Source organism: Adiantum capillus-veneris, chromosome 19, assembly GCF_014529385.1.
Source record: "Adiantum capillus-veneris isolate H3 chromosome 19, ASM1452938v2, whole genome shotgun sequence".
Classification (NCBI taxonomy): Eukaryota; Viridiplantae; Streptophyta; class Polypodiopsida; order Polypodiales; family Pteridaceae; genus Adiantum; species Adiantum capillus-veneris.
The window spans coordinates 82,176,446-82,198,131 of NC_140949.1; the positions used below are offsets into that span (position 1 = coordinate 82,176,446).

General features: G+C 39.2%; 1 pseudogene; it reads right to left on the minus strand.

Annotated features, from left to right (window-relative positions):
- Positions 1-1,587: 1,587 nt before the first annotated feature.
- LOC147434332 (small ribosomal subunit protein eS26y-like) lies at positions 1,588-1,956 on the minus strand (annotated as a pseudogene).
- Between the last annotated feature and the right edge of the window lie 19,730 nt (positions 1,957-21,686).

Sequence of the window (21,686 nt, forward strand, 5' to 3'; positions counted from 1 at the left end):
TGAGGACTTTGTGGCCAAGGGTGGGAGAGGTGATGAAGATCATAAGGTACTGTCGACATGAACGATAATCACCACTTGCATGCAACAGCTTGGCAATCACCTTGGCCCCATCTTTCGGGGAGAACAAAAATGAAGAATTTGTGAGTGTGTGTGTGTGTGTGTGTGAGAGAGAGAGAGAGAGAGAGAGAGAGAGAGAGAGAGAGAGAGAGAGAAAGAGAGAGAGAGAGAGAGAGATGTATGTCTGTGTGTGTGAGAGAGAGAGAGAAAGAGAGAGAGAGAGAGAGAGAGAGAGTGGGAGAGAGAGAGAGCGTGAGGTTCATCCTCCACAGTTGCGGGATCACAATCGAGGAATATTTTCTCAAAGACTAGTCTTTCCGGTCGCACGTCAAAAATGACCTTGATGCGCCGATGCCTTTGTTCAACAATCCCTACCTCCACCTTCTTCTAGAGTTCCACAAAACTGCGCCTGACTCTGCCATTGGTTAACAAGCTCTACATGGAAGGGGTGCACATTCTCTCAACCAATCTAGCCAATTACGTGTTGAGCTTATATGTGAAGCTACTCAATATATAGAGAAGCCATATATTGAGTAGTTTCACATATAAGCTCAACATAAAAACATTCATTTTAAAAGGAGTGATGTAGCTCCTCATAAAATATTCATTGTAAAAGGAGTGATGTAGCTCCTCATGAACATTTGTATATTCAATGATTTTTATAATATAACAGTTGGTGTATATAGAGCTGTGGGTTTTTCCCTTGATCCCCCAAGGGTTTTTTCATCCACAGTTAGGGACCCTTATTTGAGCAGGGGTGTTGAGCTTATATGTGAAGCTACTCAATATATGGCTTCTCTATATATGGCACCCAGGTCCCCTCTATATATACATCATCTCATGTGTGTATTCTACACACTTTGGGGTTCTATTTCTGTGATCTCTCTTTATCTCTCTCTCTCTCTCTCTCTCTCTCTCTCTCTCTCTCTCTCTCTCTCTCTCTCTCTCTCTCCTCTTAGACTCAGCACCGCCTCTTTAAGTCACTCACAGTGCTTGAAACAAACCTAGGTTTAGTGTAGCCCCACCTACAAATTTTGCGGTTTTCCTCTAAATTTTATAGTTGAAGGTGAGAAAACCTCCAAAATTTGAAGAAAATTAGTGTAAATTGGTCTAAAAACCTTCAGATTTAGTCAGTTTAGCTCTATTGTTTCTAACATGTACGTGTGACAAGTTTTTGGAAAAAGGTTTTTCTCGAGCACTGGTCACTCACTCTCAGTGGCCGATTTTAGTGAATTTGCAGTGTCGTGTCTCTTGTTCACTTGCAGCACTTCTCTCTGTCACGCACTCTCAGTCTCAGAGCAAGTCAGACTCTCTCTCTCTCTCTTTTTTTTTTTGAAAAAACCTTTAAAAAGACATTTCCAAAACATTAGGTACAATCCCGTCCAAAAGACTCAACATCCATGTTATTGATATCTTCAACCACGCTGGCAATTCTTGTAGCATGCATCTTCTTAAGAGTTCTATGATAGAACTCAAAATTCATGAGCCTTCTTTCTCTCCTGGCTTAATATGCACTAATTAGACACCTCTTCACTTCCTAACAATAGGAACATTGGTATGCTGATTCTGGTTCTGCATATCCTCCGTGCGTCTAAACCTATGTGGTGGCTCCCGAACCCTTCTTGTTGTGCGGGATCTCACTGCACGGACAATGTGAGAGTGAATGGTGCATGAAATGCAATATTGCATTTTGGCGTAAATCTTGGGAAGTGTGTACCCATCATAAATGCAATCATCCTGCACATCTCGCTCAACAGCTTGCTCAACAATATTCCTCACAAGAAACCGCTTGACAGCCTTGTCTTTGGGCACACATCGCCCACAGTTGGAGCACCTGATGGGGTTCATGTCACCTATTCCATGCTTTTTACATCCACCATTGTGGTGCTTGACCATCATGACTGTTTATGCCGCAACTTCTTCTACTTTCTCACACACAAAAAAATCAACTCTCTCAAAGAGCACGTGCAAGGAGTCTCTCTCTCTCTCTCTCTCTCTCTCTCTCTCTCTCTCTCTCTCTCTCTCTCTCTCTCTCTCTCTCTCTCTCTCTCTCGCTCTCTCTCTCTCTCTCTCTCTCTCTCTCTCTCTCTCTCTCTCTTCAAAAAAAAGGGAAAATTACCAAAATACCCCTCTAATTTGTGGAAATTCCCAAAGTACCCCTCAAATTTCAAAAATTCCCAAAATATCCCCAATATTTTGTCATAAATTCCCACAATGCCCTTCAAGTTTTCTAAAATTCCAAAATATCCTTGGTCGTGAGATTAATTTCTCCAAAGATAATTTTTTTTGTAGCTTTTCATAAGAAGACTGATTGTCTATCAATAAATTAAGATGCTCAAGCTAGAAGTTGAGTTGGTTATGTAGGCTTTGGAGATAAATCGTTTCATTATTTTAAGACATAATCGACTATTTTTGCAAGGTACTTTATAACAAATTACATGCTAAGCACTCAAAACAGATCTAAATTGTCAAAAAAGAAATAAAATCAGGAAATTTTGAACAATCCTACCAAAATAGATACGAGGGTATTTTGGAAATTTTTGAAATTTGAGGGTTATTTTGGGAATTTCCACAAATTCGAGGGTATTTCGGTAATTTTCCCAAAACAAAACTCAACTCTCTAAAAGAGCACGCGCCGGTGCGCGCTCTGTAAGAGAGTTGAGTTTTTTTAAGAGAGAGAGAGAGAGAGAGAGAGAGAGAGAGAGAGAGAGAGAGAGAGAGAGAGAGAGAGAGAGAGAGAGAGAGAGAGACTCTCAGCGCACGCGGGACAAGGGGCACTCACGAGCAACCATGGTGAAGCTGTGTCGCAAGCAGTCAGAGATCGTAGTTGCCATGAAACATAAGACAATATAAAGATAAAAGCACACCACCCTCTACCCTCTGCAAGAGTGTCAGTGAGCAGTGCAATTATGGCGCCACGTCATTTGTGGAGGTCTGCCCCCATTGATGTCCCCTTTCCCTTCTTGGCCTACCAATGCTGTTAGGCGGGCCTGTGATATCTCCCTCCCAATTTGACGTCTATTGAGCACGATATATGAGCTTTGGTGTCAATCAGCATCGTATACGAGAGCTTTGGCGTTCCGATATACATCTCCACATAGTACTTCTTGTCATTCAAGCTGATCTGGTCCTGCGTATTAATCAACTCACCGAATGTCGTCATCATACTTGCATTAGTAGTCAGCAGGATTTTTGGTAATTTGAAAGGAGGTGATAATTTGTTGTAGGCATCCACCATTGCAAAGCCTCTGAAATCTCACCTAAAGCCAGTTGTGAGTGGCCTTGCACCTCAACTTGTAGGGCAAAAAAACAAGAAGACAGCACATCTCCACTTGTGCGAGCTCATTCCCAAGATCATGCGTAGCAAAAAAATCATTCCTTCTGAAGCCCACCGTCATGTACGTCGTCAACAGATGACATATCTCGTTTTGTCTCTCTCCCCCCGCCCCCAACCGTCCTCTTTGTCTCTAAGCTAGTGAGGCGGTCCAGGGAGGGCAACAAGAAGAGCAACCTCTAGACACCCTTCAAGGCTCCCGTGCTGCTCAATTGGGTTGGGGTTGGAAAAAAACAACAAACACACACACAAACCCGCAACCTAACCCTACACAAATTTGGGGCACCACCTAGTTTTGGATGCGAACTAGGACGTGTAGAGAGAGAGAGAGAGAGAGAGAGAGAGAGAGAGAGAGAGAGAGAGAGAGACAGAGAGAGATAGTGCTCGGACTGCTTTGAAATGTATCGGCAATGATCAAGCAAACACAACTATATATTTAAGAAAGAGAGAGAAAGGGGGAGGGGGTGCTTGTTGCATTAATACCTTCTTACAAATCTGTCATGACAAATCAAAGTGAGATTAGTATTTGTTCAACATAGCTTGCGTAAATTTCACCACAACACATCACAAGAAAAGCCACCCCAATCACTGTCTTAAGGCCAGGGAAGTCCTCTCCACCCTGTCGCCGTCTTACAGTATGTGGGATTTATGGCTAGATTGATGACAACACTAGAGACAAGCTATCAAGAACTTAACAAAAAACACCAATTAGACACTTACGCATCATTGTTGTCCATTACTTCACGTTGGGAGGGAGACAAAGTATCCAAGCTTAGTCCAAATCCACCCTCCTTGATTCAGCGAATGTTGGGCTTACACTAGTAGGAGAAATGATAGATTTCCTACTCTCAATTGAATGATCACTCGCTCTCTTACAATGGCATAGAGTTCCCTTGCTAATCCCCTATTACAACACATGCACATGCATAAGACAATGAGCTTCCACTCAAGAGCTCCTTCTAGAGAGGTTGAGCTTGGCTTCTCAAGCTATAGCATAGTGCTCTTGCTTATGGCTCCCCCCTTTTGTGCTAGCTACACCCTCCTTTTATAGCAATTTTGAAGGCTAGGGTTACTTCTCTAACCATGGTTGGGTTAGATTTTCAGCAATTTATCTAATTTCTTTTGATTGGAATTATCAAGAAGTTGGTGGGGAAAGAGAGAGGAGAGAAATGGAGGTGATAGGACTTTTCATAGTGGGTTAGTGTTAGTAGAGTTAGTATTAATTTACAAATGGAATTGGATATTTACAATGGGAGTATCCATGTAGGATACAAATAAGGAAGAAAAACTCTTAAGAGGTAAGAAAAGGTGGATTTCTTACAAGGTTGATGCTCCAAGTGTCTTGAGAAGGGCCGATTTTGACGCTTGTTGACGGTCCACTAGCTTTGACGGTACATTTTTTCTCCACTCTTGACCTTCCTTGAGAGACAAGGTAATTGAAGCTGAGTAATCAACCACCATGATGCTGTCTTTTAAGAGAAGAGGCTGAATTTTGTGGTTTTTTTGATAGATATGGGTAATTTGGAGGAGGAAAAATGAGACTAGGTGGTCAATTTTGGAATGGAGTTGTGTGTGGGAGGTATGAGTTCACCATGGTTTCTCTTATTCTTCAAGGTTGAGGAGAAGGTGAGTAGGGTGCAGAGAGGAGTGGTGAGAGAGGTGGGGATGATGAGTGGAGAAGTATGTGTGAAAGAGGAAAATGATAAAGTGGAAGAGAGAGTGTGGCTGCATAGCATGGGAAAACTGGGGTCCACTAATAAAATCATAGCTCACAGCTCGTAGCTCAAAAAAATATGAAAAAATTGAGACAAAAGTTCAGCCCACGAGCTACAACTTTTGTTTGTATCACCTTTTCAAATTCGGAGAGCAAGTGAACTTTAAAAATTCAGCAAAACAGACCGTTTTTTTCCACTGCACAAGGTCCTTGTGGGGTCCTTCTTTGGATGATTCTTTTGAATACCTCCAAGAGTGAGCCCTCCATAGTGCATGTATGCATGCCACCTAGCCTTGACCTTATTTTGTAGGTCTATAATTGAAGATATTGTTGAGATTATGATATAAGTGAATAGTACAACTAAGAAAATCAAATATTGAGGGGTCTAAAAAATATGTACATGTCAAATATAAATAATATAAGTGGAAAAAATATAAAGGGGTCAAAAGAAATCTCTCTGATTGTGAGGCTACCATAAAAAGATAAATATTTTTGGTGTTCTAATTTTTTAGAAAAAAAAACAAAATAGATGTAGGAAGGGAAAAATCACAATAGTGAAAAAATATACACATAAATAAAACTAGTTTTTTTGGATTTTTGTTGGGGTGGAGTTACACCAAATATAAGAGAGGCTTACATGAAAATATTTCTATATGGAATAAAGAATATAAAAATGGTAAGAAAAATTGTGGTAATGGTGAGGCAATGTACAGAGCATAAATAACACAACCTAGGTAGAAATATTTAAATAAATACCAAAATAATTATGAAAAAATCTTTTATTTAGGCCCTATATACAAAGAAATATTTACATACGCATGGGCCATAATATACTTATATTTTTTATATTTTTTATTTATTTTTGGCTCAACTAGCCCAATGACTATCTAATTGAGGGTTTTTTAAGAATATATGGGAAAAGTCCCGTGACTCACGCACGCCTATATACAGTGAAAGGGTGAGGGTAACCACAGTGTTTGAGTGATTTGATAGGGGGGGATAACTCACTATGGCAATCACAGAGAGCCGAAAAACGGCTATCACTAGCACAAACATCTTGGTAGATTCCCCCACCTCAAAACATTTGAACATACCTACTCTTGTTGGGGGTCGCCTGCACGCCATCATGTGATCCTTGCTATAGGAATGATGCAAGAAAATGTTTGACGCTTGTCCTTGTTGTAGAGTACTTGATGCAAAGCTTGACACTGGAGAGCTCATTTGTACTCACTAGCTACAGAATTACTCAGTGGAGAATTTGATGTCAACCATCCTCACTACAGTGTTACTCGGGCCGTGACGCCCACCTTTGCTGCAAATTTACCCAGGCCATCATGGAGTACTATCATAACTGCACTCATGTTCAATTCCATGATCGACACCAACTGGATCTAGAGACTGTTAGAGAGAAAGAGTGATTTCGTATTGTTGGATGTGATTGCAGCTGGGGAGGGGGAGGGTGGACGTGGAGGGCGGAAGGTATGGCCTGCAGCGGCGCAAGGCCACCTGTCGAGATCACATCCCGCATAAGCGGGCTTCAGCTAGTAGGCGAGCTTGAGCAGGAGGAGGAGGACCTAGGGCTTACTAAATGGCTAGTGGATGACTCACACGGACCTTGCCAATTATCATGACATGATTAAAACTCAGGAATTGAGTTGCTACTCTAGAATGAGGATTTACACAGAGTATTACTACACAGCTCAAAAAAATAATAAGAGTACAGATGTGGTGTCCGGATACGTGTTCAGCCAGGTGGGTGCCGGTTTAATCAATCTGCTAACAACCTTGTACCCACGAGATTGACGTTCTTTAATCTTGTGTTCCATAATTTGGAGATGGTCAGGCATTGCAAGAAAAAGTGTGGAACTTACAAAGGAAATATACAAGTATAGGTGCTTGTGTGCGAAAGAAGAGACTACATAATCTTGAAACCTTCAAGAAAATTATCAAAGCATTGACGTCAGGATTGTGATCCTTTTAGTTTATTTCACCTATAAATTGTTTTTTCTTATGTTTGCTATATTTTCTATGTAGACATGCTATATATCTAGACAAAGAAAACATAGATCCAAAGGCCAATGTAGGAAAGCAATTGAAGCCTTTGATAACAAATGGTCTTGCAAAGGATATAATGCATGACAAAAAAGTATAAGGTTTTGCAACGGGATGTTGTTGACCATTTTATTACAAAGAGTGCAGTGTCTGCAAGTGAAATACAGGGCACACTTCACTCCCCTGACATGAGTAAGAGAGGGTACTCTGGAGCTAGCTATTCAACACTCTATCTCCTCCATTTTGTGGAAAATGGAATAAAGTCTAAACTTCTACCAATATTACCAAGTGTTTGAAAAGAGAGAGTTCAACTCAACCATGCAGGGACATATTTCATTGGATGTCCATTTCATATCGATGGTATTCATAGATCTCAAGGAACAAGTATAACTTACAATGAGTACAACAATATCATCATGGACCTCACTTTGTTGCAAACTAGAATGGTTGAGTTCTACAATGTAACATTTGAAGAGATAGGTGGCATTCTATATTTTGTTTTGAAGCTAGATGAGTGTGAGATTCTCAAAGACAAGAAGCTAGCATTGGGGAAATTTTGAACTCTCCAATGGGCCCTATAGGAACTTTGACTTTCTCCCTCTTGTCCATGCGCACGGTAAAATTTTTACAAATGAGATCAAAACTTGTTGGAATTTTTGGATTTAGAATGTACTCATCACGATATATCCATTGATATACATCATGCCATGAGATTCTTTATATTCTAGAATATTCCATTTTTTGATGTGACAACTCCGTCTTATAAATGGAATCCCTCCCCACATTTCAACTTCAGTGGGGAGGCCATAACTTCTACAAATCAACTCCAAATTTGTTGGAGTTTGGGGATTTAGAACCCCCTTTTTAAGATCTTTCAAATGGTATGCTGGTTGATAAGGTTTTGACAAAGTGTTTATGTACTTCACTGGGTTGCCCACTTTGGACCAGAGAGGCAAAGTCAAACCTCCTTATAGGGCCCCTTTGAGAGTCCAAATTTTCCCTAATGAATGAATCACAATAACATTGATGAATAGGGCTCTTTCAAAATGCCCCTGATGATCCTTCACACTTCAATGTTCAATCAGAAACAAACATATGGTGGCTTGGTTGCTTTCAAGTATTCCATTTCCATCTTCTCTTCAGCTTTGGTGAGCCATCTTGAGATTTAATTTTAGATTTAGTTTCACGTCTCTCATGCGGATTTAATCTTGAAGATAAAGAAAGAAGACCATGACATTTTACATTGGGTGTTCCATAGAACACCTATCCCTAATATCATTTTGATAAACAAATGAATCAAAGAAAGGTGTTGGTTGCCAATGGGAGGGAAGACTTTCAGGTCCAATGGTATCTTGCAGGTGAACTTAAAACACTAAAGTTTATGTCTAATTGTGGAATGGGTGCTATGGTAAAGGGTCCATGCTTGTATTGCATGGAGCCTGCAAAGATGATGGACCCAAAATGGTGGAGAAATCCTCCTACTTGCCACAATGAGGATCCTAATTTCCACCCAGTTCTAGATACTCAACTTGTCAATGTCCACATTTATACAATGCATACTCTTTGTAGAAGTGTGGAGAAGTTCGTGTATCTGTACATTGGGCTTTCTTGAAAAATTAAGAACTCAAAAGAATAGAAGATTACAGTCGAGGTGCTTGAACTGGTGTTGTCAGATATGGGTCTCCATGGAGGCAATGTGAAAATCCAGCAGGACCAAAAAAGGTCAACCAATAACAAAGATGTACTTGCAAACCATCTATTTTTGGGGTCAAGGCATGTCGTTTTTTATCAAAACCAACAAGCATGAAAGATAAGAAGGTAATCAAGCATGGAAGGATATAGTAGTTCACTTATGTCAACAAAATTGAGTTTCAACAATGGAAAGATCTCCATATGGTAGCGAAGGACCAGGAAGCCACAACTCGCAATGCCACGGGTGGTGGTGTTTCATCAATGTGATATTTCAGATGTGTGGCAAAGATGAGTGGACACAAAATGATCTAAAAAAGTTTAAGGAGAACCTTTAGCTACTAAAGAAAGAATTTAGGATAGCATGGACTAAAACTCAAATTAGTCATTACAAGATATTGTTAAAGCATCCTTTTAAATGGAAAGAGCTAGAAGGTTGTTTAAAATTTTTGATAACTTGTTTTATTTGCGACACATCAGTTTCAATCACTTACCATACTTCATTCAAAAGTATGGAAACCCAAACATATGGAACACCCAAGGGTTGGAAAAGTCTCATTACATGGGCAGGAATGTATAATTTCAGACACACACAATATGGTGGCTCTTGAGATAAGGCAAATTTTTTGAAAGAGTTGTTACAATGGCTTTATCGTAGAATCCTTCATTGGCTGCAACAAAAACATGTATTGGATTGTTCGGCAAAAACACAAGCAATTAGGCATTTGGAACAAAAGAAAAGGAAGCGAGTAGAGGCATTCAACAACTCCAGTACTTGTGAAGGCCAAAGGAAGTGGAGAGAGACAATGCAATATATTAACCATAGGTGGATCAAGAGATTTTGATATTAGATCACAACATGTACAAGAGATACCTAATGATATAGTAGATATAGTACAAGTCACAAGTCTCTCAACTTGATGATAGATAGTGGATATCTTTTGGCACATTACCCTTGTATCGGATCATTAAATTGTTTCCATAATCTAAGAGTTGATTTGGTTTTTGTTTCCCCAAAATGAATGCCATTATTGTGTATGTGTAATAATACTGCCGCACAACCACCAGTGTACCGCGAACAATAACCAAAACATTTTGTAGCAAAAAAGATTTCGACAATGATAACTTTGCTTGCATTTTGTGGTAGCATTGGTCCACCTAGGAAGCGTGAGAGAATCTTGAGGGTGAATGTTGCAGTATTTTCCTCTTGGGACATTCCATTGTGAAAGACTAGTATGGGTGCCTCACAGAGTTTGGCAAGGTATTGTCCTAGTACTGTATCCCTTCCAAAATACTTTCTTGTTTGATGGCGAAGAAATTCATCCTTTTCAGTAATCCATGGCTATACAGAAAAGGATGAGTTAGAGAAAGACATTGACAACTATATATATAAATTTATTATTATTATTTTATTTTTTGTTTGGGTGCGGGGGGGGGAGGCTACCATGTAGCTCTCATCTTGCATATATAAGTCATCCTTTCATAGGTCCACTCACCTCGCGGACCCTTGTGTGGGATGCATAAACCCGTCCTCTACTTCCTGAGTATTGGTTGATGGCCTGAGGTTGGTTTTGATAGCTTGGTAGCCTTGTCTGGGAGTGTCTCGTTATATTTTTTTGCCTTTTCAAAGAAGAGTTTGAGGCACTCCATTGGGTTACTGGAGGTTTCCATCACCTTGTCGTCACTACTATGATCAGATACAAATCCACTCCTTCACTCTTGAAATTTGGATCTGGTGGCAAGTGCAAAGTCCCCCCTTAGAGAAAATATATTTTGAATGTCATGGAGGAAAACGTATGATCTCTCACCAAATTTGAACTCTGGCAATCCAGGAGGCATCAATGTGGCTTGCTTCTCATTAAAGCTAGAGACATCTAAAGGTAGTTTGATTTCAGATGTTTTAACTCTAGGTATTTTTCTTTGTTGCACCTCTTTAGCCTGTGACTCAAGATTAATATCCCCCTCAATCTCGAGACCTCATTGGACTTCATGTCCTCATCATCTTTTTCATCGATTGGTAGATCCTCCTCATCCATTACATTTGAAGGATCTTTCAATAGACTACCAAAAAGAGAATTTAAGAATAGAAGGAACCCAAAGGATTCTTTGATTAGCTTGCAATCTCTTTCATGTAGAGGACACAATGAGGGTCTATAGATTAAAGGGAGATGATGGTACTTTTGTATGAATGTCTCGTGGAATCACAATCTTTTAAGTGAACCACCACCATGTTAGCAAGAACCACCCTGCCCTTGTTGACCTCAAGCTCAAACTTGTCTCTTTCAGACTTGAGGAAATCGTTGTGTTGAGCTATAAGGTCATCTAGAATGAATGGGGCATTGGAGATAGAAGAGACCTTGTCGAACAATTCAGCAGCTCCTGCAAAATCAAACACTCTTTAATCCACACATGCAAGATTATCAACACCATCCACCCCCTCCTTACATTTTGCAACTGGCTCACAGGCAAAAGAAAGATCGATGTTTCTCTTTTTGGTGCTAGTCACTTGAAGCTTCTAGCTTACAGACACTTCTTCCTGTTTTAATGCTTCAGATTCATTGGGGGGCTCCTCTGTCCCCATAACTTCATCTCCAAGAAATATATGTTTGGCCTGAGCAAAATCCACATCCCTCTTTAAAGATCCTCTCACTAAATGAGGTGGTCTCCCTTCTGAATCCTGTTTACCTAAGACAATTTTTGGATCCACCATCTACCTCTTCATTCTATGAGATCATAATCCTAAGCACAAAATTACATGCAATAATAGGTAAGTTTTGGGATACATCACCATTTGACTTTCTATTAGATATTATAACACATTTCTCCTAAGTTGTAAGCTATTGGTCTCTCTCTCTCTCTCTCTCTCTCTCTCTCTTTGCTGTGACAGATTGGTCTCATAGGTCATGTTGGCATTTTAAAGATGTTAGTAGAGCATCTTCTCTTATTTGAGTGCCTATCCCCCTACATACCCATTTTGTGTGCGAACAAAAACCGATGTATGAACAACCCCCGTTCACGCACCATAAGACAAGTAAAAGTATTCTCTCTCTCTCTCTCTCTCTCTCTCTCTCTCTCTCTCTCTCTCTCTCTCTCTCTCTCTCTCTCTCTCTCTCTCTCTCTCTCTCTCTCTCTCTCTTTCTTTGAGCATTGCATTTACACACCCTACCAAAATAATTATTCATATAAAACGCTATTATACGCCGAAATCTTGTATAATCACTGTATCATCGTTTTTTTTTTAATCGAAAGAGCTTTTGGATCAAAAAATATCTTATATAAGAAAGTGTTACCGGTTTCGATTGAAAGCAGTTCTAGAGCTTCAAGAGATTGTTGAACAGATAGAGCTTGAGATTGCCAAAGTTTGAGGAGGATTTTGGGATAGCCAGAGCTTGAGGTAAAATTTTCAACTTGTATTGATCTTTTTTAACTTTTTTTTGTGTGTTGTGCCAGACTTGTGTGGTGCAGTTGTTTTACTCTTCCACAGAGTTCGATTGTAGGTTATAGGCCAATTTGTGGTGTGTAGCTATCTTGATCACTCTAGAAGTGTGTAGAAATTAGTCACTTTTCTTGTGTTGTGCAACCACTTGGCTCATTGCAGAGAAGGGTTTGAGGACAGACTTAGATTCTCATTCGTGTGGTGCAATTGTCTATCTCTCACCATAGGACTGAGTTTAAGGTTTAGTTGTCGACTTGTGGTGTGCAGTAGGCATGATGCTACCCCTCTCACTCCAGACTTGCCTGTAGGTTTCTCAATTTTAGATCAGATCCAATTATGGTTTGTTTCATGTACACACAAGAGTTTCTGTTCGTCAAACAGAAAGTGGAGAGATGCATAGTTTATGCCCTCTTCATCTTTGTGTGATGCACTAGTTATTCTTGTGTTTTGAACTCGAAAGACACCTCATTGTTCATCTAGATGACTTGGTGTTGTCTTGGATGTAAATACATACGATAGTTGGCATGCATCTGAGATTGTTAAGTTGTCCGTGCTGATGTTTGTGTTGTGAGTTCCACACACTTCATCATGGATTTGATTAAGTCAAATCATCATTCTTACTACATAGAAATATGAGGGACGTTTGTCTACCTAAGAGTGAAGAGATGCATACCTATGCCCTTTTCATCTTAACATGACAACACGCCTTGTATTTTCTGATGCGTAGATATGCCACTTATCAGTAGATGAATTGGTGTTGTCTTGGATGTAAATATGTACGATGTTTAACCACAACCCGAGTTTTTTAAATTATCCGTTGATGGTTGTGTTGTGCGTTCCACACACTTCATTAGGGATTAGATTGGTTAAACTATCAATCAACACTACAACAATGTCCAAGACGGGTGTTGAGTGTATCTCACACTAGCTGGGTTGTTCACATTCACGCTTCGATCGTTTACGTGTATTATGTAGTGCACATAACGGGGTCTAGTTCCTATGATGAGTGTACCTCACTCTCCTCGCATGTTCACCTCTCTCCATTTCTCTCTTTGTGTATTCTCCTCTCTATTGTACAATGTATGTATTGCAATCATAATGTATCATTGTTTGCTATGAATTAAGTCAAATTGTGTATGACATCTATATTAACAAACATGACACAAATTTGATAGTTTTTCCTCTTCTTTGAGAACATTTAGGTTATAAAATTATATCTTGCAGATATGGCGGATATTAAGCTGGAGAAACATCACCAAGAATTTGTCTTCAAAGTCATAATATGTCACTTTCATCGCATGTTAGAGCTTGATCTTCGCTGTTGCCTAAATCCCTCAACTCTAGAATAGTATTGCCAGTTCACAAAGGCTTTATCAAAGTCTGTCTTTGAGCAGCTTCATCACGCTTTTATGCCCCATAATGCATTTGTCATATCTTTAATGACCTCACGTTCATTATCAAGCATGTTCAAGGAGTCTATTGGATAGATTGCAAAGACTTTTCAGGATCTAAAAAACCATGAAATAATCACTTTACCCGGCGTAGCTACTTGCATACAGCTTGTGCAATAGTTGTATACTGAGCTCAAGAGCAAGGGAAAGCTGGAAAGAGTAGCAAAGCATATGAGAGTGGAATTCATGTCTTTCGATGCTATTACAAATCTAGAGACTACGGCTAGAGTAGAGACTCCTACTAGTGCCACGCTCTCACTTGATCAGTCTCAGCTCCCCCCTGTGTTATATCTTTTGCTAGAAACTATAGTCTTTAAGATATAGGCTCCGCACCTAGGGGAAGGGAGATGGGAAAATGTGAAGCGTGTAGGTATCACACACCCTACCTTTAAAGAGCCAATATATGCGGCAAAAATCTTCAAAGTAAATTGCATGGATCCATAGTGGATCAGCAGGTCAAGGACAAAGCCACAACTTTGGACATCACTCATTGCGGCATCATTTATCCACTTTCCATGGTCGGCCATATAGAGCATCCAATGATCATTTCACATTTTTGGAATGGTGGCCATGTAGAGTATTGGATAAGAGAGTGCACTGCAGATGGTCCTCAACTTGCCATTTGTGATTATGTAACCACAAAAGGAACAATAGAGTTGTTCCAAAATAGCATTTTACAGATAATAAACGCTCTTTTTTAGACCCTGAAGTATCCACATGCGCACGACTATCTCCACAATGATCTTCGCTCCCGCAACATGATGCATCACTTTGGACAAAAGGGGGTCTATGCAAGCATTGTGGATTGGGGGTCATGTACAAAGACCCGAACAACAACATGCTTTCCTCCTCTCCGCAACTTGCAAATAGAAACTAGAAAGCAGAGCCAGAGATATTTTTTATGGGCTACCCCATAATGAATATCTACTAATCCCCCTCCCTGGAATAAAGCCATGCATATTTACTCCATGTGCCAAACTTGTAAATGGATTTTGAAGTGCATGGAAGTACCACAAGAGCAAAACAAAAGGGATTTTTTAGGCAATGTACATACCCACCTTGAGAGTGGCAAGCGAAACAATCCCTTAACTTGACCTAACGCTTTTCATCTTTCATTATGTCTAAATGGTGCCCATAGAGTGGGCTATGACATTGTAACGATTTATGCTCGATGACCCAGTGATGATTGAAGTGATGAATTGTTTATGGTCCTCTTTATTTGAACTTCTAAATTATATTATTGATCAAATTATCTTGTCTCTTTCTAATGACATGGTAATAAATATTATATCTCTTTATTGCTGCAAGATTAAGATATCCTGTCTATTTCTTTGAAGATTTGAAAGTGATGACATGTTAACTTTACGACAAATATTTCTCATGATGACATGTTCTCTTGATTGACATATATGGAAGAAGAACTTAACCACGCCGAAGCACATGCCATCTACAAAGAGGAGAGAGATAATTATGGTCAAGAGAAAGATCTCAAAGCTATTGAAAGGATCAAAGAGGATGAGTCTGGGTTGCAAGGGCAAACCTCTCAGCCTTAAGGAGTGCAGAAAACTATGTCCAAGCCACTTTCCGCGTCAAAATTTATTTGAAATCAACGGCAATGCCAAGGAATCACTGCTTGTAAACCTATCATATTTGCAGCAGAAAGGACTTGCACGAGAGATTCATACGTTGAGAGAGAGTTATGCCAAACAACAATCAAATGGCACTCTACTTTATAAAGCAATGTTATGTTCATGACATCCTTGGGAGACACATGGATTGGTCAGACCACCTCAAGAACTCTGGCATTGGGCATGGTCGGATTGCAAAGAAAGTGTATGTAATTCATGCCAATAATCCAACGCCTCCACGCAAACGTCCCATACTTCTCAAAGAATCAGACACACTCATTGCATTGGCAAGCCAAAGGCAAGATCTTGCAAGTCAAGGAGAGACACTTGATATTTTGCATGGCAGAATACTTGTGATTGAGATAGATCTATCAGAGGCCCAAGCCAAGCTGCAATAGTATGAAAAAATCTACAGTCCATTGCCAGATCAGGTTGGTTCTTTGCAGATAAAGGGCCTCTAGGTCCATCTCCTACGCTTGAAAATGTTGAGTTTGACATAGACAAACTAATCAATGAGCTGACTCAATCTTTGGGTTGAGCACTTTGCTTACTTGTCAATTTGGTCAAAGGGCTACAATTTTTTATAATCCCATCTCGTCATTTATTCCCTCAATTGGCCATTTTTATATTCTCGATAGGCAAAAATTTTACTGTATTGTATCTAACTATACTTATGACTCTTATTGCAAAAGTAGCTTGAGAGAGAGAGAGAGGTGAACATGTTGTAATGTCATAATTTTCACATTCACAGCGAGAAAAATGTATAGAACTTAAGTCATACATCTTTGTCTCCATGTCACAGGAACACAATAATAGAGATAGACAACAAAAGATAGAGAAAGATATCTTTTGATTGATAGAGTTTTGATACAACAGAGGAGCAATAGAATATATGGATGCACTCCATTGTACGGAGCTCGAACCTCCCGACCACCCCCGAGCTTCAGTTCGCTTGCATGCAGCGTCTCACTCGCACTCCCACTCGCACTCGCAGAAGAAGAGATCGGTGAATGATCCCCAAAATGCACCACCCGTCCTTCTATTCTGATTTTTCCTCCAAAAGCATGCGACCTCTCAAAATAGCCGCTTTTCTATTTTTGGCGTTCGGTCGACTCGACTTGCGTGCCAAGTATACCTGCGAGAATAAGGTAAGAACGTGATCGCGAGGCGATCCGTAAAGGTTAGATTTTTAAAACGTTTTTTCAGCTATCTTCAATTGAACATAACTCCCAAACGGAGCCAAAACAGCCCAAGTCCCTCTCACACAATCTTGTTTCCCTCGTTGCGCTCTTCAACGACTATGTGATGGAAAATTTCCATAGCCTGCTCTGATTTGCTGAAAATCAACCTGCAATACAGCATTTTCTACAAAAATGATGCAAAAACAGCAAATCCCACTTTTTTCTTAATTTTTGGCCCTCAACGAGCGTCAAAACATCAAAATCTCTAAAGACTTAGAGAACCAAAGTTGTTCCTTATAACACACGCTTCAATCGCTTCATACAACACTTTTCCAAAATCCCACGTTAACACCTTCAAAAATGAACCAGAAAGTGCCTTCCGGATCAAAATTTTTTATTGGACGAAAACAACCCACACATCCTTCTACACAGTGGACTAACTTTAAAACGACCAAAACTTCCTAGAAAAACAAAATTTATTGCTAAAACACCTCAAAATCAAGTCCTGTTACATTCCATCAAACACACCGACCATATCATCTATTTCATCCATATCAAAGGGATTTCAAGCTATCTCCCATTCCATATCATCAACATCATCTACTTTCGCAGCTATAGCTTTATGGGTTTGAAAAACACCATAGTGCTTTTGTGCTATTCTTATTGCAATAATCAACATTGTCTACTTCCGCAGTTATAGCTTCATGGGTTTGAAAAACACCATAGTGCTTTTGTGCTAGTCTTGTCACCGGCTTATGAATGAGTCTCATGTTGCAAAATACATAAAAAAAATCAGCAACAAGTTGAGTATGAAGCCGATTTCATTTCTTAATATGCATAAAGTCAAACCCGACCAGCTCCTCTCACATCTTCCACTTGATGCTACAATAGATAGAACCCTGGAAGCAATGTGTTGCAGCTCCTTTATCCCTACCATAGAGCCTCACTTGTGTGTGCAATGGCATCTAAATGCCATGGATCTTGGAACATGCCAGTTCTATTAGCATAATCAACTTGCTGATGAAAAGCAGTCTTCCCATCCTCTTGTCCTAATAGTTGAGAGCACACTGTTTTGAAGTCACTCATGACTTCTTTATCGAATGATTGTGGGTGCATTTGAAATTTGGGATCTAATACAGATGTAGCACCATGCAACGATGTATGCAGTTGGACCCATCACTTATTGGAAAATATAATTATGGAAGCTTTGTCCTTTGCACCAAAGCTAGCATGCTCTCTTACTTTGCACAATGCCTCTGACATATACCAATAAACTTGACCAAAGACAAAGGAGTCCTTGTCGACTATTCGCAAAAGATCTACAAATGGTTTGGCCAGGGTGATAATTATCTCTACATTGCGCCAAAAAATTTGTGAGTTCACAAGTTGTACACATATTGCACTTGCCTCTTGGTAGCTAGGATACTTATTGAGCCATGCATCCCAGTGTCTATCAGCTACTGTTTCAATCAATGTAGGCTTCACTTCTTGCAAGGTGGCAATAACATTTAATATGCGGTTGCAAACCTTGTTGCACAAAATATCTGCAAAGTTTTGTATGGCGATTTTAATAAAAAAAAGAGCATACAAAAGTTGATGCTCTCTAATAAATTTCACCACATGATTAGCATCTAGCAGCTTTTGCTTTATGATGGACATTTTTCCAATATCTTATAATAGCAAATTAAGAGTATGCACAGCACACGGCACCCAAGTAATTTTTGGGTACTTAACTTGGATAGCCCATCCTACAGCCTTGTAATTGGATGCATTATCTGTGACAATTTTAGTCACATTCTTTGGTCCACTTGCCTTTGCTATAGCACGCTCATATGTCCTTGCTAGATAATCACTCGTCTTCTCTTTGAAAGAGATGTCAATGGCTTCCACGAACATAGACCATCTAGGATTGGTAAGAACACATTGATGAGTGGCTTCTTCTGATAGTTGGTCCATCCATCCAACACTATACTGCAACCATATGCAGTGACAATTTCCACCATTGTGTGCTTGAGGATGGCTTTAGTATTATCTTTCACTTTATCTAGATACTCTGTGTGCATCTTATTATAATCAGGAAGCACAAACCCCTTTTTGGTCGTGCTCATTAAAGCATCTTGAAATATGGGATTACCCATAGCATTGAATGGTATACCACACACCACAAAATCTTGCATCCATTTCAAGTGCAACTCAAAAAATCGATGCTTATCTATCGCTTCATACAACATTTGGCCATTGGATGATGCTTTACTAGCTCTAGTTTGAGCTAGGATTTGTTGTTGCTGATGTCAAATCACGTTCGTGAAAAGGAGTTGATTGGGGAGTCTGAACATTTGATTCCGTAGGCACATGCTCTTTCCTTTCATTGACAAATTACATTTTAACATCCGTTGCAGTTTGTTTGGCATTCAAAGTTTTCTTTTTAGCTGCAAGAATTTGCTTTGCAATGAGAGAGTACTTTGGAAATCTAGCACAAATATCTCCTAGCGGAGCCATACAGTCGGACATATTATCAGAGACTTTAAACAAATTCTCTTTGATTCTTGTCGCATTACCACTGAACTCATGGCCGCATGTCTTGCAATTCAATTGAGATGTATTCTTTCTAGCACGCAGCTCGTGGACGTAATTCTACTCATGTCCTTTCACCATACTGATAGATAATTTTAAGCTACCAGATCAACAAATCCATTTCAATTGAGATTTATTCTTTCTAGCATGCAACTAGTGGACGTAATTCCACTCATGTCCTTTCACCATGTTGATATATAATTTTAAGTTGACAGATCAACAAATCCACTTGTTAATTTCAAACTCAAAAGTAATTCAAAGCAGCAAATTGTACAAGCAATGCTCTATCGATCAATATAGTTATCAAAATATGTCCACATTATCAATTAGTATCACACTGAATTATCAATTAACAATAGACAATAATAGTCTTTTCATTCTTCAATATACTCATGTCAATCAAGTTACATTTTGATGCACTAAATAACTTCACTTCAAACAAAACATTTCAATTACATTTCACTATATGGATTCATCTAAAGTGTAAGCTTTGGTTTTTCACACATTACGATAATCGATTTTATAATTTGTTGCACTATATCAATTTATCTAAAGTGCAAGCTTAAAGCTTTCACACATTACGATAATCGGTAATATTGATCAAATCTTGCAATTGATTCTCATTGGAAATGAGATTAATTGCAATCTTTGACAATTGTCATATCTATTTGAAGTATGAACATGAAGTTCTCACACTCCATAGTAGATCTTTGAAAGCTTATCTATCTGCATTTGATACACGTGTACAATCACACAATATGATAGACGTAGCAATGATCCAAATAAAGATAATGTAATATTAATGCATTTAGACATGAGATTCCTAAATTTTGCTTTCAGTGAGAGAATAGTGTGATGGCCCTACATAGGACAACAAAATTTCTATCCATGTTCACTTTGAGATGAGAAAGTATTTGCAAGTTCAAATTGAACTCACCTTAATAAAACTGACCTCTATTCTACTATATTTTGCTGACAGATAACCTCATGTGAGAGTACACTCTACACACAATGATAATCTCTAAACTATATCCTAATTCACTTCCTTGTGTCAATAAACAGAGTACGTATCTTAAAAAGCAAAAACCTTGTATGAGTGAGAGTTTGAGCTCTACACAACATACCAAGCTTAGATAATTTGATTTTAAAATAAATAATTTAAAAAATATCTAAGCAAAACATAAAATTTGATTTTATAAAAAAAAAGAATTTTATTTTTTTTTCAATTATAACAAAATTCATTCTTTTTTGTCTTCTACTGACAAGGAATACCTTTTGAGAGGAACACTAGTCTCAATAACTGTGTTGCTGGTATATATTGTTTTTTTTTCAAACAATAAATCTTTCAATCAAAAGAAAACTTTTCCTTAACATCTTTCGATCGAAAATCTGGGAAAAAATACGTTGCCCGTTCTTTATGACGTGTCATCGTATGAAACGCCCGTATAATATGGGGTCAAGTAAAATATGCCCATATATGGCGTTCTATACGTTTTTTGTATAACATATAATGCAACTTAGCTCTCTCTATCTCTCTATCTCTCTCTCTAAATTTACATTAAACCGCGTCTATAAAAATAAAAAACAATAGGTGTTACCTTTTCCTTGGCTTGGCATGGGAACCTTCTAGAGATGAAAACGTCACTACGACCTTGGCCACACTTCAATCCTTCACTTTTGTACTCTCTATTTTTGCATGCTTGTCTCTCTATCTCTCTCTCAACCACCCTCTCTCTCTCTCTCTCTCTCTCTCTCTCTCTCTCTCTCTAGGGTGCTACAATAATCATGCCAAAAAATATTGTACAACCCATTGTGTAAGTGATCTCTCAATCAAAATTATACGGTGCAACAAAGCATGTAGTTATTTTTTGTGCATGGTACTTGAGAGAGAGAGAGAGAGGGACAGAGGGAGAGAGAGGAGAGATACGCTTAGGTAGAGTTGGTACACAAATAGAGGGAGAGAGATAGAGAGGTAGACATACAGAGTGAGAGTGTGGTTGTAAGAAGGGGGAGAGAGAGAGAGTTAGACATACAGAGTGAGAGGGTGGTTGTGAGAGAGAGAGGGAAATAAAGCACCGCTCTAAAGAGCATTGTGTTGAGATGTAGAGAGAAAGAGAGAGAGACGAGACAAGAGACACACCATATACGCTCCCAAAGACTGATTCATATTGAGGACAAGATACAAATATATAGGTGAGACCAAGTTCAATAGAGTGAGCCATATATAGCTCCAACACCCCCACTCAAACAAAGGTCTCTCTAGCTTTGGATGAAAAAACCCTTGGGGAGTTCAAGGGAAAAACCCAAGCCCCTATACAATGTGAAAATATGAACCAGCAGTGATGATGTGAAAGTGAATTGTGCATCTATGTACAAGTGACTTAGATATCACAATGTGCAAATGTGGAGTGTGCATAGTGCATGGTACCTAAAAGATTACAATGTCATATGTACAAAGCTATTACAATAGCAAAGAAGCTAATCTAGAAAGAGTGAGGCCGAAGCAACTCCAAGCTCCGAGCGCAAGAGGATGAAACGTGACTCATTGAGGCCTTTGGTCAAAATGTCTG